This window comes from Pinus tabuliformis, chromosome 7 (genome assembly GCF_031772625.1).
Source record: "Pinus tabuliformis cultivar Carrire ecotype Pingquan chromosome 7, CPIR1, whole genome shotgun sequence".
Classification (NCBI taxonomy): domain Eukaryota; kingdom Viridiplantae; phylum Streptophyta; class Pinopsida; order Pinales; family Pinaceae; genus Pinus; species Pinus tabuliformis.
In genome coordinates this window covers 1,772,295,476-1,772,311,201 of record NC_142293.1, presented here as the reverse complement: position 1 = coordinate 1,772,311,201, position 15,726 = coordinate 1,772,295,476, and positions in this window count along the sequence as shown.

Here is a 15,726-nt window from a genome sequence, read left to right as displayed (position 1 = left end):
AAGTATTTACACAAAGCTATTTATGAGAAGGAAATGTTGGGAATAGTACATGCACTTAAGAAATGGTGACCCTCCCTAATGGGAAGACACTTCAAGGAAAAAGTGGATCATGATAGTCTTAAATACTTTTTAGGACAAAGATTATCTTTAGAAGAACAGAAAAAAGGGGTCACAAATATGTTGGGTTATGACTTTGAAATCATCTACAAGAAAGGGAAGCAAAATATTATTGTAGATGCACTCTCAAGAAAGGATGAGGATGTGGAAGCATTATTTTGTGATATTCCTATTGTTCAACTAGATTGGATAAATGAATCAAGGGATGAATGGAAGAAGGATGAAGAACTGCAGCCACTCATTCAAAAGTTGCATAAGATCCCAGTTCAAACAATATTGCAAGAACTTGACGAGGAAGGAAAAAAGCATATTGGAACCTAGAGGAGTCACAAAAACAAGAACTTGTCAGCTACGGAATTGATCAATTTCGTAGTATATCATCAAGTGGAAGAACCTACCCACTGAAGATTCCACATGGGAGGACAAGAATTTTATACAGAAGAATCAAGAACTACTCAACCGTTGAGGACAACAATGTTTGAAGGAGAGGGGCATGTTAGGTCACTATACTACTAGTCTAACCCCTTATTGTTATTAGTACAACCCCATTATTATATTGTTGTGCCCATGAAGTCGCCATATTGTTATTATTGTGCCCCATAGAAGCCCACTATTATTATTATTGTGCCATTACATTATTATTATTATGTCGGCTTTGATTATATTATGACCCCTTAGACTCCTATATATATAAAGGAGGTCTTGTCATTTGTATCATCCAAGAATTATTCATTTGTGTAATGTAAATGAGGTTGCCCCCTTGAAGAGGATGATTTCTATGGCGTTGATCTATGTTTTCTATCTTTCTGCGAGCTGGTTTCATAACAGTTTTGGGCATGATGTTTTTCTTCCCATGGTGTTTTGTAGATTCGATCAAGGGAAGTATGATTATGTTCTAATCCAGGGTTAATGGATTGGGGTTTATGAATGCTTCGACATGCATATATATGTATTGTAACATTGCAACAAATATAATAAAAAGTCAATCTAGTAGTCCTAGTTTTGGGATCTCACGGAACATCTATGTGTATATTTATTTTATATTCTTGCCATTATTTATTTTTCTATTTTATATAATTCGTTTGTGGGTAATTTTTGTACAGGGTTAAAACCTACTTTTGGTATTAGAGTTGTTTCGACATCAAGTGGATGCCATTAATGTTAAGGGGTTTTTCTCGGGCATGTGGTCGACCCTGTTCAGTAGGAGATATGCGGGATCAATTCTTCTGGTGAAAGATTATGGTGAAAAATGGAAAGATAGAGATTGAAAAATTCAATGGATAATTTTTTGAGTTGTGGAAGCTCAAGTTGGAGGTTCTATTGGTGGATAAAGATTAGTGGATTGTTGTAGATCCATGTACTAAATCAACGACAATGTTAGCAGAAGACCAGGAAAAGTTGGATCAAAAGGAAAATACAACAATACAGTTGTGTATCTTAGATTCAGTATTGTTGAATGTATCAGGGGAAGCTACGATGAAAACTTTGTGGGATAAGTTAGAGAATTTGTACAAATTTAAGTCTTTGGTGGACAAATTGTTCTTACAAAAAAAGTTGTATAACCTGAGGATGAAGGATGGAGACTCGGTAGCAGAGCATATTAATGCCTTTAATATTATGCTAAGTCAATTTTTATCTATTAATATAAAATTTTAGATGAAGATAAGAGTATCGGTTTGTTGTGTTCTCTACCAGATTCATGGGATAGTCTTCTTGTTGCTATAAGTAGTAATACAACTACCTTGAAGTTCGATGAAATAGTCTCATCCTTGTTGTTAAAGGAGATAAGAGGGAAAAATATACAAAGCTATAATGGATATACGTTGTCTGTACGAGGAAAGTCTCAAACCAACAACAAAAATAAGTCCGTGAGTGGGAGATCTAAATCTAGAGGGAGATCTAAAGCTCCAGGAAAACCTATAAAGGTGTGTTAGAAATGTGGAAAGGAAGGGCACTACAAAAATGACTGTATATCTAAAGCTCCTAAGGAAGAATAAGGGTCTGATGATGCTCCTTTTGCAGAGGCAAAAACCACCTCAGATGAAGGTGGGGATGTGTACGTGGCTTCTTCTTCAAGTACACATGTATATCATGAGGCATGGTTGATTGAATCAAGTGCATCCTTTCACTTCACTCTCCATAGGGCGTGGTTCTATGAGTATGAGAAATATGATGGTGGTGATGTCTTCTTAGGGGATGACATACGGGTAAGAATGGTGGGACACAAAAAATTCAAGCTAAAGTTGCAAAGTGGAACGATCAAAACACTTCCTAGTATTCTACATATTCTTGCATTAGCCAAAAATTAGATTTTTGTAAGCAAGATTGATGATGGTGTCAAAATAGTTTTCAAGAAAGATATGTACAAGATGGTTCAGGGAACAATGGTGCTGATGTTGAGAGTGGAGATTGGAACTTTTTACAAGCTTCTAGGTAACGGTGTGGCTCATAATAGTGGGGCAAAAAACCTAATGGTCTTTGGAGAAAATGCCATGTTATGGCATCAAAGGCTTGGACATACTAGAGAGAAGGGCCTCCAAATAATGCATGGTAAGGGTATCGCAAAAGTTATGTCTAATTACTCTTTGGATTTTTATTTTTATGAACATTGTGTATATCGAAAGCATAATCAGGTGATTTTACACTGTAATGCAAGGGGGACAAAAGGGACATTAGAGCTTGTGAATAGTGATGTGTTTGGACCTATGTCGGTTCCATCAGTGGGTAAGTTTTTTAACTATGTCTCATTTATAGATGACTTCTGCAGGAATACATGGATATATTTCCTCAAGAAGAAATCTGAAGTCTTTGACAAGTTTAAATAATTTAAGCCTATGGTGGAAAATAAGACAGAGGAGAATATCAAGGTGTTGAGGACAAATAATGTAGGAGAGTTCTGCAAAAAGAAATTTGAAGAGTTCTGTAAGATGTGTGGTATAGCATGGCAGAAGACTACTCCATACACACCTTAGCAAAAAAGGAGTTGCAGACATAATGATCAAGACATTGATCGAAAATGAAAAGAGCATGCTCTATGGTGTTCGGTTAGGACAAGATTTTTGGGTAGAGGAAGTGGAAAATTCATGTTATTTGATTAAAATATCACTTCATCAGTGTTGGATGATAAGACTCAATATGAGGTATGGAATGGTAAGAAACCCTGTCTTTCACATTTGAGGGTATTTGATTGTGATTCATATGTACATATTCCAAAGGATAAAAGAACCAAGTTGGATAGTAAATATGAAAGGTGCATCTTTATTGGGTATGAGAATTGTTTAAAAGTTTCTAAGATTTGGAATCCAAAAATAAGGAAGGTTGTGTACAGCTGAGATGTGGTGTTTAGAGAGGTGAAATATGTTATTAAACATCAAGTCTTACCAAAGGGACCTAAGAAGATAGAGTTTGAGCTAAAGGAGGAAGAATCAAAATCTACAGTAGAATAGGAACCTATTGTAGCTGCTACAACGACACCCCAAAATTTTTGGGCATATCCAAAATTTTGGGCCCCCCTCTGCTCACCCTAGGCTAATATGGTTTTGATAAGGTCTTAAACTAGTTACTCTCTCACAACCCTTCCTATCAAGCCTTGTTGATGTACCTGTTCATGATTCACACATTGAATCCCCACATCATGTGTTTTCTCAAATACTGACCTCATAATTGCATTAGGGTTTTGAGGTTTGTTTCTTCAAAGATGCATTGAAAGTACCTTTTTGTCCTCCAAACTCCTATTTCTACAGTTTACATCAGAGATTGGTGAAAGCACTGTGCATGGGTATATAGGTCTTCAAGTTGGCTTTCATTATGCTGCCCATATTAGGGTTTGGGAGAAACCCTAAATTTCTAAAAGAGAGGGCACATTCTCATTGACATTGTTCGAAATCATGGGATGAATCATTGCATATCATATTTCCCTAGAATCATGTTTTTTCCGCCGTCTCAGCATGTGCATTAGGGTTGTAATAATGGTATCTTCCCCTTGCACCATTGAAACCCTAGTTTGACATAACTAAAAATTATCACCCCTTATAATGCATGTTCACTAGTTCTTCAAGGCATTTTCTCTATAAATACCTCATCCACATGGGAAAGGCAAATGTTAAAGTCACTGGCGATTGGTGGTTCCATTAATGCCTAGTTTAGAATTCGTCTCAAAAAAAGAATTTGAAGCATGAATTTCTCAACCCATGCAACCAGTAACATCTTAATTTGGGTTGTCTATGGTTCATGCTCCATGAGTAAATTATTTTTCATTATTATTTTTTAACTTTCATGCTCTCACGTGAAAATACCGATATTGTAAGCTAACTTATTTTCATTCCATTTTTAGGAAATTAGTTGAAGACGCCATATACATTTGCAACAATAGCATTGAATAATCCCTTAACATAAATATGGTGGCTTATATAATGAGGAAGGGAATTAAATGGGGCATTAAATGGAGTGAGCATGAATACACATCGATCGATGCAGTATCTACAGTAACAATACTCTCAAATGAAACTAGTCAAGTCTCTTGAAGTTGTTTCTAAAGCATGGTATCATATCGCAACTCTAAAGAAAAGCTAAAGGGTCTTTCCAAAACCCATTTTAGTCTTACCTCATCACAAAATGCATGGCAAGGTGAACATCATTGTTATATTGGAATGTGGGCTTGTTATGTGTACATATCTAATGAAATGTCAAAGGATAACGTGATGAAAGTCACATTTAAGGCCTCACATACATTAGGACCACATTAAAGTGGCACTTCTCAAAGAACATGCATGGCATGTGTACACATGGATAGGTAACCTCAAAGGCACCCTCAATAATTCCGAACAGAGTGATTTTGAATTGGTTAAAGGTGTACCTATCAATGCCTCTTGACAAAGGATTTCAATAAGAACCAAACACCCATGTCAAGGATTGCATTATCGAAGGATGAAGTTATCATCATATTTTCATCAAAAGAGTCGTCCTGGGGTTTTGTGGTAATCACTATACCTATGCGGAAAAATGGGAGGCTTTGGCACCAAGGTGATATCTTAAACATGAACTTATTCTAAGGATAGTAATGACTTATTGAATGCCTTAAAATATATGGCTGGTTCTACATATCAGTTACCCATGGGAGCAACATGAACAGGGTGCATGCACTCTACATTGGTCATTCCACACATCAGCATGAGTTAGAGGATGTTAGTAACGTAGTGGTTTCAGAAGAATTTCAAACTGCAAACCTTGCAGAAGTCAACGCATTTTTTGAAAATGTGATGTTGTGCAGCAAATTGGAAGAAACACATTAAAATTCTGGCAAGGTCACCTACCCGTAACACGTTGAGGTTTCAGAAGGATTACACATTCCAACAGTCGCCTGGAAGTCGCAAATTTCACCTAGAAAGGGCTGATGACTATGCTACCATACCTGTCATGCGGTAGTGCAAATTTATTTTGAGGTCGCCCAGTCACAAATTGCAGTTACAAAACACATTGATTGATGTGACCTGGCCTACGGTGTGATCGTGCGACCCCTCCCAAGGTCACTAACTCGCAAAATCACCCTTGGTGTAGCCAACAATCCATGTGACTTTTCCTTTTTTGCGACTATGCGACCATTAAATATATGGATGTAGATGATGATCTTGGGAGTGAGTTATAAGAGGCCAATATGGAAGTCTGCTTCACAACTCCGTGAGGAATTAAAATTTCAGGCTTCAGCAATATATAGAATTGTCCAATGTCATAAAAATTCAATGTTGGGCACATTTTGGTGCTCTCTAAAGGAAGTGGGTGTTGGGGTGCATGGAAATATGTTGCATAAAGGAGCCTCTAGTTTAGTTGTGCAAAGAGAGATTTAGTGATTACTTTGTGTGGTGCCATGAGGTGCTCGTGAGGCTATGTAGGGAGGGATTCATTCATTGCTTGCAAGTACGTGTAGCAATAATGCCAATGGCTACTATGAGTGTAAAGGATATTAATCGATCCTCCGCCTTATCTTCTGGAGAATAAACTTGAAATTGAAATAACATTGTTCCAGTGCGATGAAGGCTAGTATAATTTAACAGATACGAAGGTTTTTGCCTTCTCATTAGAGAGCTTACCATGAAGGATGCGATTGTGTGACCCATGCCCACGTTTCTAAGTCGCATGGTCATAGCCATACCATCTCCAAGATAATGCTACCCAACCATCAATGCGACTGTGTCACCTTCGTAAGTCGCAAACCAAGTTATTTCTGGAAAACGTTTTTGTCTAGGTATTTTAGTACGCAAACAGAGGAGAATTGGAACTTTTTAAAGTGACCACCAAACAATGCAGTTAGTTTAATCTCCGATACAAGCTCTATAGGCACCATAGGAGAGCTTCTCCACCAAAACTCTATGAAATCTAGGAAAACTAATCGCTTAAATGGTGTCACAAATTATTTTGGAAACACTATTTAATTCCCTTCTGCTGGTTCCTTAAAATCTGCCCAACAATCAAAACTCCACTCTGAACTGTTTGTTGCAAATTCAGAGAATTCTTTTCAATACATTGTACAAGCGATGACAATGTCCTCTCAATCCGATGAGGAATTTCCTTTCCATCCAAGTGGTAGGGGGACTAGTGCTAGAGGATATTTAGGTATTAGTGGCATAGGGAGTGATATGAATAATTTAAATAGATTGGCTCTGAGTCATAATGGGTTTACAAATTTTAAAGGTTCAAATGTCTTGGCTGGAAATTGTTTCACCAACAATGTGAGCATTAAGTTTGACAACGTGAAGGTGATTGGCTCAACTCATAGCTCAGTAAATGGTATCAGGTCCAGTAATACACGAATAACCAATAAATGGGAGAGCTAATATATACATCAAAATCTTACAACGCAAGATTCGAATTTCAATGTTCAATAGAAATTGAGAAGAAATAGTTTTTTGAATGGACTTGGTACTTTAGGTTGTTGCAGTACCAACCAATTTAATTGGAAATCCACTTAAAAAAATATATTAAGTTCCAAGGGGGAGATTTCTTTGTAAGACAAAGGTTGTTGGGGGGGGGCGCGCATCAACATTATGTGGAAATACATAATGTTTGTCACATGTAACATGCAGTATCTTAGTCAACTTCAATAAATCTCCCATAATGGGATTCAACCATTTCATGATACTTTTTGATTCCTCCATAGAAGATCACAAAGCCTAAGATACTACACTTTAAACACTACTTGATGAGATTTATGCAAGGAAGATGGTATGGATAACTCTTCCATGAATTGTTGACGACTCTTTGGATCCTTGCAAAATCCACTTGCTCTAACAACACTGTGGTGTAGAAAAGGACTATACTGGGTTCCAAATTGGTGTTTTACTCTTAGTCATTCCTTGCGATATTTCTAGTAATATTCCTTGACTTCCAATATGTAGGTGGATAATGTATTTTTTTTCTTGCAGATCACATGAGAAAGCATGAGCGTTAAGCTAGAGGAAGGGAGCTAGGGTTTCTACCGAAGCTATGAAACTAGGGTTGCAGTGGGATCCGAATTGGATCCATTCAGGCACCTAAAATCTCGTGTAAATATTAGGAATGCAACAAATGTAGATGATTGGATGCAATCTAGGAAGAATAGCAAAAATTTCCACCATTCATGCAAGTCTCTGCGGTTTCACAAGAATGTGGAAGCAAGAACCAAACCTATGGTTTCTTGAAAGTTCTATTTTCTCTTGATGTTCTCTCTTCTATCAGTATGAAAATGTTCTCACCATGGTATCAACGATTATGTTGAGATCAATTCAACATGTACTAAGCAATATGCATGAGAGAGCAATGACGAAGTTCAATAGTCATGAGGGGAGGTCAAAGGTCACAGTAGGTGAATATTCACTCCATCTCTATAAATGTATCCTCATACCTCATTGAAATGGACTTTAGCACTTGAGTTGAGGCTAGGATTAGATAGTCATTTTGTGCCCGAGAGCTAGAGGAACTCAGCTCTTGGTAGCAAGTAGAGTGGAGTAGTAGTGAGTCTATGGTTTTGCATTAGGAAATGATATGAGAAGATGATGTTCCGTGATTAGGTGTTGACTAATCGCAAAATATGTATTTCAAGTTATAGCAGAATTAATAAGATGTTCTTCTTGTTTGGCACTGATTCCCATGCGTGTATGTGTGCTTTCATACATGCAATATGTAATTAACCGATTCGTAGTTGTTGTATGCAAGTTTTTCTTTCGAATCTTTGTTTAGTTATCTCTTGCCATGCTAGTGATCTATTGCGAACTTTTCTAGAATTAACTTTTGACTTGTTATTGTTTATGTATGTTTGATTGGGTTTTGGCTCGTTGATCCCTCTCATGGCATACCTCTTCTTATTTCTATTGAGACTTTTTGTACCTCTTTCTACAATTTTTTAATCTTGAGCTTATTTTGTTTCCCTATCTATGCATTTCACTCTTGTCCCCACTCTGACACCTCCTCGTTTGATAACTAAGAGTGGAAACATTCATGATGGCAAATGGGCCCACATATCACATGGGGCTCCTATCCCAAATGGTGTGAGATATAATCGGGACTTCACATCGGGGAGACCCCATGATTGTTGGCAGTACATTTCACCCCATGAACAAACCAAAAGAGGAAGAGCCACAAAATCATGTTTTGAGAAGATCAATTCGAGAAAAAAGGCAACCATAAAGGTATAGTCCATATGCTTTCTATTCAAAATTTTCTTTACTTATTACTTATGATCATACTAGAACTGTTAGGGAGGAAGTGGATTCATAGGATGGAAAACTCTAGAAGGAGGCCATGGTTAATGAAATGGAACATTTGTATAAAAATGAGGCTTGGGATCTAGTGGAGTTGTTGGCTGAAAGGAAAGCCATTGGAAGAAAATGGGTGTTTAATAAGAATATGAATGTATAAGGAAAGGCAGAGAAATAGAAATCTTGGTTGGTAGAAAAATATTATTCCCAGGCGTCAGGAATTGATTTAGGTGATATTTTTTTCCCTTATTTCCAAGTTATCTTATATTATATTACTTTTATCTATTGTGGTTTCTTTTGATTTTGAGGTAGAACAAATGGACATGAAGACAACATTTCTTTGTAGGGATCTAGAAGAAGAGATCTACATGAAACAGCCTGAAGCCTTTCTTCTGAAGGGTAAGAAAGAACTAGTATGCAGGTTCAGAAATTATCTATATGGGTTAAAATAGTCACCAATGATGTGGTATAAAAAATTTGATACATATATACAGGTACTTGGCTTCACAAGAAGCAAAGTAGATCACTGTGTGTATTTTAGATTAATTAATGACCATGTTATTTATTTGGTGTTGTATGTGGACGAGATGTTAATGATTGGAAATAACAAAGAAATTATCTAGGATTTGAAGGCCCAATTGTGTTCCAAATGAGATATTAAGGATATTGGTGCTGCAAACTATATTTGGGCATGGAAATCAAATGAGATCAAGAAAATAGGAAGCTCTGGTTAAACCAGAGGAAGGTGTTTGTTGTAAAGGTGGACACTTTTAAGAATGTTGTAGATGCATTGACGAAGTATTTGAGCACTGAGAAGTTTTCTTGGTGTAGAGAAACAATGGGGGTTGTAGGGGATTGGGGTTTATGAATGCTTTGGCATGCATACCTATATATACCTATATATATATATATATATATATATTATAACATTGAAAGGATTATAATGAAAAATCAATCCAGTAGTCTCGGTTTTGGAATCCAGGGGGAAACTTCTGTGTATGCGTTTTTATGCTTCCATTATTTATTTTTCTATTTTTAAGAATTCATTTGCAAGTAATTTTCTGTAGAGGGTTAAAACCTACAGTTCTTCTATTTTGTCTTTTATTTTAGAAAGAAAGAGAAATAAACTCTTTCATACCAGGGTGGTAATAGACCATGTAAAAGTAGATACTTTGTTTGACACTGGTTCTCAAACTAATCTATTAGCTAAGGCAATTGTTAAGAAGTTGAATTTAGGAACAACACCACATCCTAAACCTTATCCGTTTGGATGGGTATATAAGGTCACTAAGTTGTAGGTTACTCAGAAGTGTAAGATTAGATTTTCTATTACATATAGATTAATGGATGAAGTTGAACTATACCTAGTTCCATGGATACTTGTGGAGTTGCGCTTCGATGTCCTTACTTGTTCGATAGGAACGCTATCTACTATAGGAAGGAAAACATGTATCACCTTTTCAAGGATGGCATACATTATATCGTCTGAGATCACCAATGAAAGATGATTCTTTGTTAGTAACCATAGGGTAGTTAAATAGGCTCGTGAACATGAGCATGACCATTTCACTCATATCTGCAAAGGTGGACAAGGTAGTTGTTTTAGAGCATGGGAATTTGGCATGGGAACCTATTAAAAGGATCAAACATGTCAGTTCATTTTTATTAGAATCTTTGTATTTTTTAGTGTTGCTAATGTGCTGTACATGGAAAGTGGTTGAGGTAACACATGTAGAAGGATGTCAAAAAGTGTAGATGGATCACAGTGTGGTTCTAGTTGTCATAATTTTTATGCATCTATTTGTGATGAGTTATATGCATAAAACAAGGTTAATAGATACTGATGATGTGGGGAGGCATATCCCACACTTAGTTTCTGATTAATAAACTTTTGTAGGTCTAAAAGCCTCTTAGTGGGGATGATTGATCCAAGAGGTTCGTAAAATGCTCTAAATTCATAGTCTCCAAAATTTGATGGAAACATCACAATGTTGAAGAACTCGATGAGACAATTTGAACTCAACTTGAATCACATCGGTCTTAGTGCATATGCAAAAGATATGGTGGTTTTAAGTTTTACTATAATTGGAAAATGTCAAAGTCAAAAGGGTTGACATGGCACATCTTGGAGTTTACAAGTGACACATCCTAGAGCTAACACATGGCACAACATCGAGTTGACATATTGTTTTGAGTGGCATGACGTGGAACAATTGTGCTTAAATGACAAAACTATTTTATTTATGGTATGGTTGTTACTCTACCATAATTACCACTAGCACCTTCGTTCAACAAGGTGGCATATGTGGCCACATACATGATGGCATGGGTATTTAACATATTAGTTACAACAATTTAATTTTGAATTAATATGCCATCATGTCATCTATAATTGTACTACATTATAACTTAGTCAGATTTCATTGAAATGGAGCAAAGGGTGTCTTTTTAATTCGACTGCAAGTAATATATGTGCTAAGTAAATATACTATTAGTGGTTAACGTGATTGGCCCCTTTGTATACAATTTAATATTTGTTCAACTAATAAGCTTTCATATGCCATGCTCAATGGACGACATTGGAAATGACACAATATTATATGGATCATGCCAATGAACAAACAATGCCAGCCAACTATAACGTTACGTTGAAATGTGATTAGGTGCCAATAACAAATGTGTTATGAGAGAGTTTATCATCTGTTTGCATTGCAATTGTTGGTAATGACATTGTTTCTTGGTAAATATCATATGGTTTGTTGTGGACAAACAACCATGTGATATGGTTGTAATCTGTTATAAAGCCATGTTTGTAATTAAAATAACCATGTGCATATTCTAGCAGCTTGTGGGCTAGACCTGAGGACTATAAGTTCACCAAATTCTATATATATTCAAAATATTTCCATTCAGACAAGGGCTATCTCAAATAGTTTTGGGTATGAAGCTTTTGTACAACAAAGAGTTTTTGTTGTCAATTTTTATGTATTTGAGTGGTGACATTTTGAAAATGTCGAGACTGTTTAAGGTCATTTTTTGGGCCTACATGTTATTTCGTAAATAAAATGAGTTTTTGTAGAAAAAACCTTAGTTTAGTAGCACATTAAAGTTTAGTTTTGTACCAGGATTTTTGGTGTCATTTTTGTTGATGTAATGAACCATTTGAAGCTTAGCATAGTATTAATTAAAGATGAGAGACCTAGAGACATGGTCCAAAATAGATGGACTCTATTATCAATTGGTTTTTTCCTTATTTTCTTCTTGTCTTAATCTTTTAAGTTTGATTGCAACTTCATTTAAGGTATTTCTTGCTTGATTTAAGTGAATTGTTGGTTTTATTAGTCGCACTTGAGCATTTTTACAAGCCAAGTCAATTTAAAAGATCCTAGATCAAGTTTATATCATTGTTGCATCTATAGGTTTTCCTAAAACCACCACATAGTCCTCCAACAAGATCATAGGATCACCAAAGGGTTGCAGAGCAACTTGTAGTGTGCCATGTTTTAGTTGTCCTCTCAAATGGAGATTTACACAATAGTAATCAGCTTTAGGATAAGGACTTAGAGCTGCTATTCAAAATTTATCCACCTATATTTTCCATACCTTTAATAGTAACCTTAATTATTTTTTGTCTTAGTCTCAGCACAACAATCAGCCTCAAGTAGCCAACAACATTAGCACAACAATCAACCTTAGCACTTAACACTTTGTCCTGGATCAACTCAATGGCATTAATCTCTTCATTAACATACCTGGTAACTTCAAAAGGCAAATCTTGAGGTAAAAAATGACATGAACTCTTTGATTTTTTCAAGTGTTTAGGAATGATGATAAGAAAATCAGTGTGATTCTTACGCTACCATCACATATTTTTTCTTCTTTCCTCCTTGCAATTTATTCTCAACTTGTTTCCATCTCTCACGTCCACCATCCATTATATATTATGATACAATAATGGGTATAATTAATTAAAATTAGCAAAAAAAAGAAAAATTGAAAAGGGAAGAAGGAGATGGTAAGTATCATCATAGAAATTATATTACAAAGGGATGCGAACATAGAGCATCATGCTTGATAAAAAGGTGAGGAGTATTTTATCCAAAGTATTCATTCTTTAGAACCAAAAGGTGTAATGTTCAACTATTCAATGCCAAAGTAAAGGCATACATGGATAGATAGATTTGCTAATCAATTTTCAGATTCTAAAATATGATTTTATAGATGACCATTAGTTATCACAAGTCTGGAAAGATGGAACTGTACTCAACCAGAAATGAGACATTTTTGGAGATTAAAATATTGAATGGGGTAAATTGTTACAAGAATGGGCACCTTTAGGACTATTCTATCAAGCTTGTATTGATATTTCCATGGTTATTATTTACACTAATAATAATGAAGTGCATATTTATAGAGCCTCACTCCATGATAATTTCATATGGGACAAAATAAATATATATCAAAAAACATGATCAAATATTTGAATAAAATATTGGGGTACAAGAATTGTGTTAGTTTTGCATTATGGGAATTTATGTGTTTATAGCCTAGAAGGCCCAAAGGGTTGTTCAATCTTGCGATTCTCAACCTCAATCATGCAACTATTTGTGGTAAATGGAGTTATCAGTGTAGATGATCACCCTTCATATGTATATCACATTTCAAGTTGTGGAATGGAAAAAATAATAAATATGTGGCTTATCAAGGAATTTTGAATCCATGTTGAGAAGTTATTTCAATGGACTGATTTGTCATGAAAAATTCTCAAAAAGTACATTCAACTATGTATTTTCATTTCTACAGTACATACAAATAATATACATTACACTAGATGGCTTGGAAACTTCATCCTAGCAAAGAGTCTAGACAATGAAGTAGGTTTGTCAGAGCCTTACAAAAAAGAGAAAAATATTAGTAATGGAGGTGTAGGCATCTTGTAGATATATCGAGTGCCAGAATGTGACATTTGGTTCCTAAATTTTTTGTGCTCTCTGATGAGCCCCAAAAATGGGTAACTTATTGGGCTCATTTTTCCTACTGTTCTTCATCAATCCACCATTTTTTATAGTTTGTGCATGTTTTTTTCGTATATTTATGTTAGTTGAATGAATGTGAGTGGTCACTTTACCAAGAAGGCTAATAAGTGATTATTTCAGGTTTTCTGGACAAATTTTGGAACAAGGCTAACCAATTATGAGCCAGATGACAACCAAGCATGAAGAGACAAGGGTGAAGATTCGTAGGAAGGGTGTCTCTTGCATTAAATGGCCCTTGCTCGAAATCTCCACCCTCAACTCGGAGCTCAGTAGGCCACCAAAACGAATCCTAAAGGCAACCGAGCAGCTTTGTGAAAAGTGACTGTTTACTAGCAGTTTGAATAGCTGAGCCCCTTGAGTTAAGGAGGGCTGCTGAGGACCCTCATAGTGCATAAATAGGAAGGCTTTCAGCCTTCGTGGGTTACCTTTTGAACTGTTGGGTTTTGCACTATTGTGTTGTCATTTTCTCAGCTCATTTTCGTAGCTACTGCTGTATGACTCTTGTGATACGATTATTTTTTTGTAATCAAAAGTAGCTTTATTTGGCATCAGTTCTGAGTCCTTCTTAGGAGCCTATAGCTCTTGGGGTTGGTCCCAACCCAATTGCCAAGGCTTCCTTTGTGTACTATTATTTTTTTTTTATGTCTTTGCGAAATAATTTCTGTTAAGTAGATTAAAATCTTGCTGGTTACCTAGGTCATTGTTGATGATTAGAAAGGCTTTTTATGTTCAGATTGAGTTGATAGGTTAATAACAGGGAAGATCTTCAGAAAAAGGCCATCAAGAACCTCTAATGTCACCTCTCCTTCAGTGGGACCGTGAACCGAGACAAAGGTGACCTTACTGCCAACAAAAACACTGTCTTTGCCTCACCATGCAATCATTAGTGTTAGATTCTCATTTGCAGTGATTGATACCAGTTGTGGTTACGTGTTCAGGTCATGATTGCTTAGTTTTCAGATATTTCACATGATTTCATTGCAAATAAACTTCTGTGCATTTCCTTTGCTGTTACTTAGGCCAGATTAGAGTAAAGTAGTTAGGTCATTGGTTTTCCAAGTCATTGTTTGTTCAGTTTGAGAAATAACTTTCAGAGCACCTGTAATACCTCTCTATCTACCCGTACTCCATCAATCCCATCTGCTCCATCCCCTAACTTTGATTCTTGCCTCACATTTTCTACGTTCTCTCACTTTGACCTAGTTTCCATATTTTTGTGAAACATTGCTCTGCTCCTCCTTGAACAAACCCAACCATCCTCATCACTCCTTAGATCCATCCACCAAGTCCTGAACTACCTCACAACCTTATCCTACTCCCATACTCACTTCTCGACCTTTCTCTCTCCATCCACCCTCCAAAATCCCATTTTCGAACATCCTGTAGAAAATACAGAACATCCTGTAGAACCCCTACACACTTCCTGTAAAAGCTCACGAAAGCGGTTTCTTGATAGCCAAGCTCTGTGAAACTCTCTGGAAAGGTGATATGGACTCCTTAGGCCCTCTTCTAACCTTCCCAACCTCCTGCAAGCATTTTCTCTCTCCAATCCACCTCTGCACAGTCACAAACCAGTTAAAGCACATGCGTGACAATTCTGATGCTTTACTCAAAAATACAAAAAGTTGTTATTTTCATATTTGACTGTAGAAGTAGCTTAGACACATGAATTTCACCTTCTTGGAAGTAAATGGCATCTCTTTTAGTAGCTTTCGTCCTCTTTCCTGCATCAGTAGGACTAGCTGGTAAAATTAGTGTTTGCTAGGGTTTGCATTTCCTTGTAGCTTTTCAGTTTCTTTCTACAAGTAGATTAGCCTCCTTTGAGTTAGCTTCCATCCATCAAT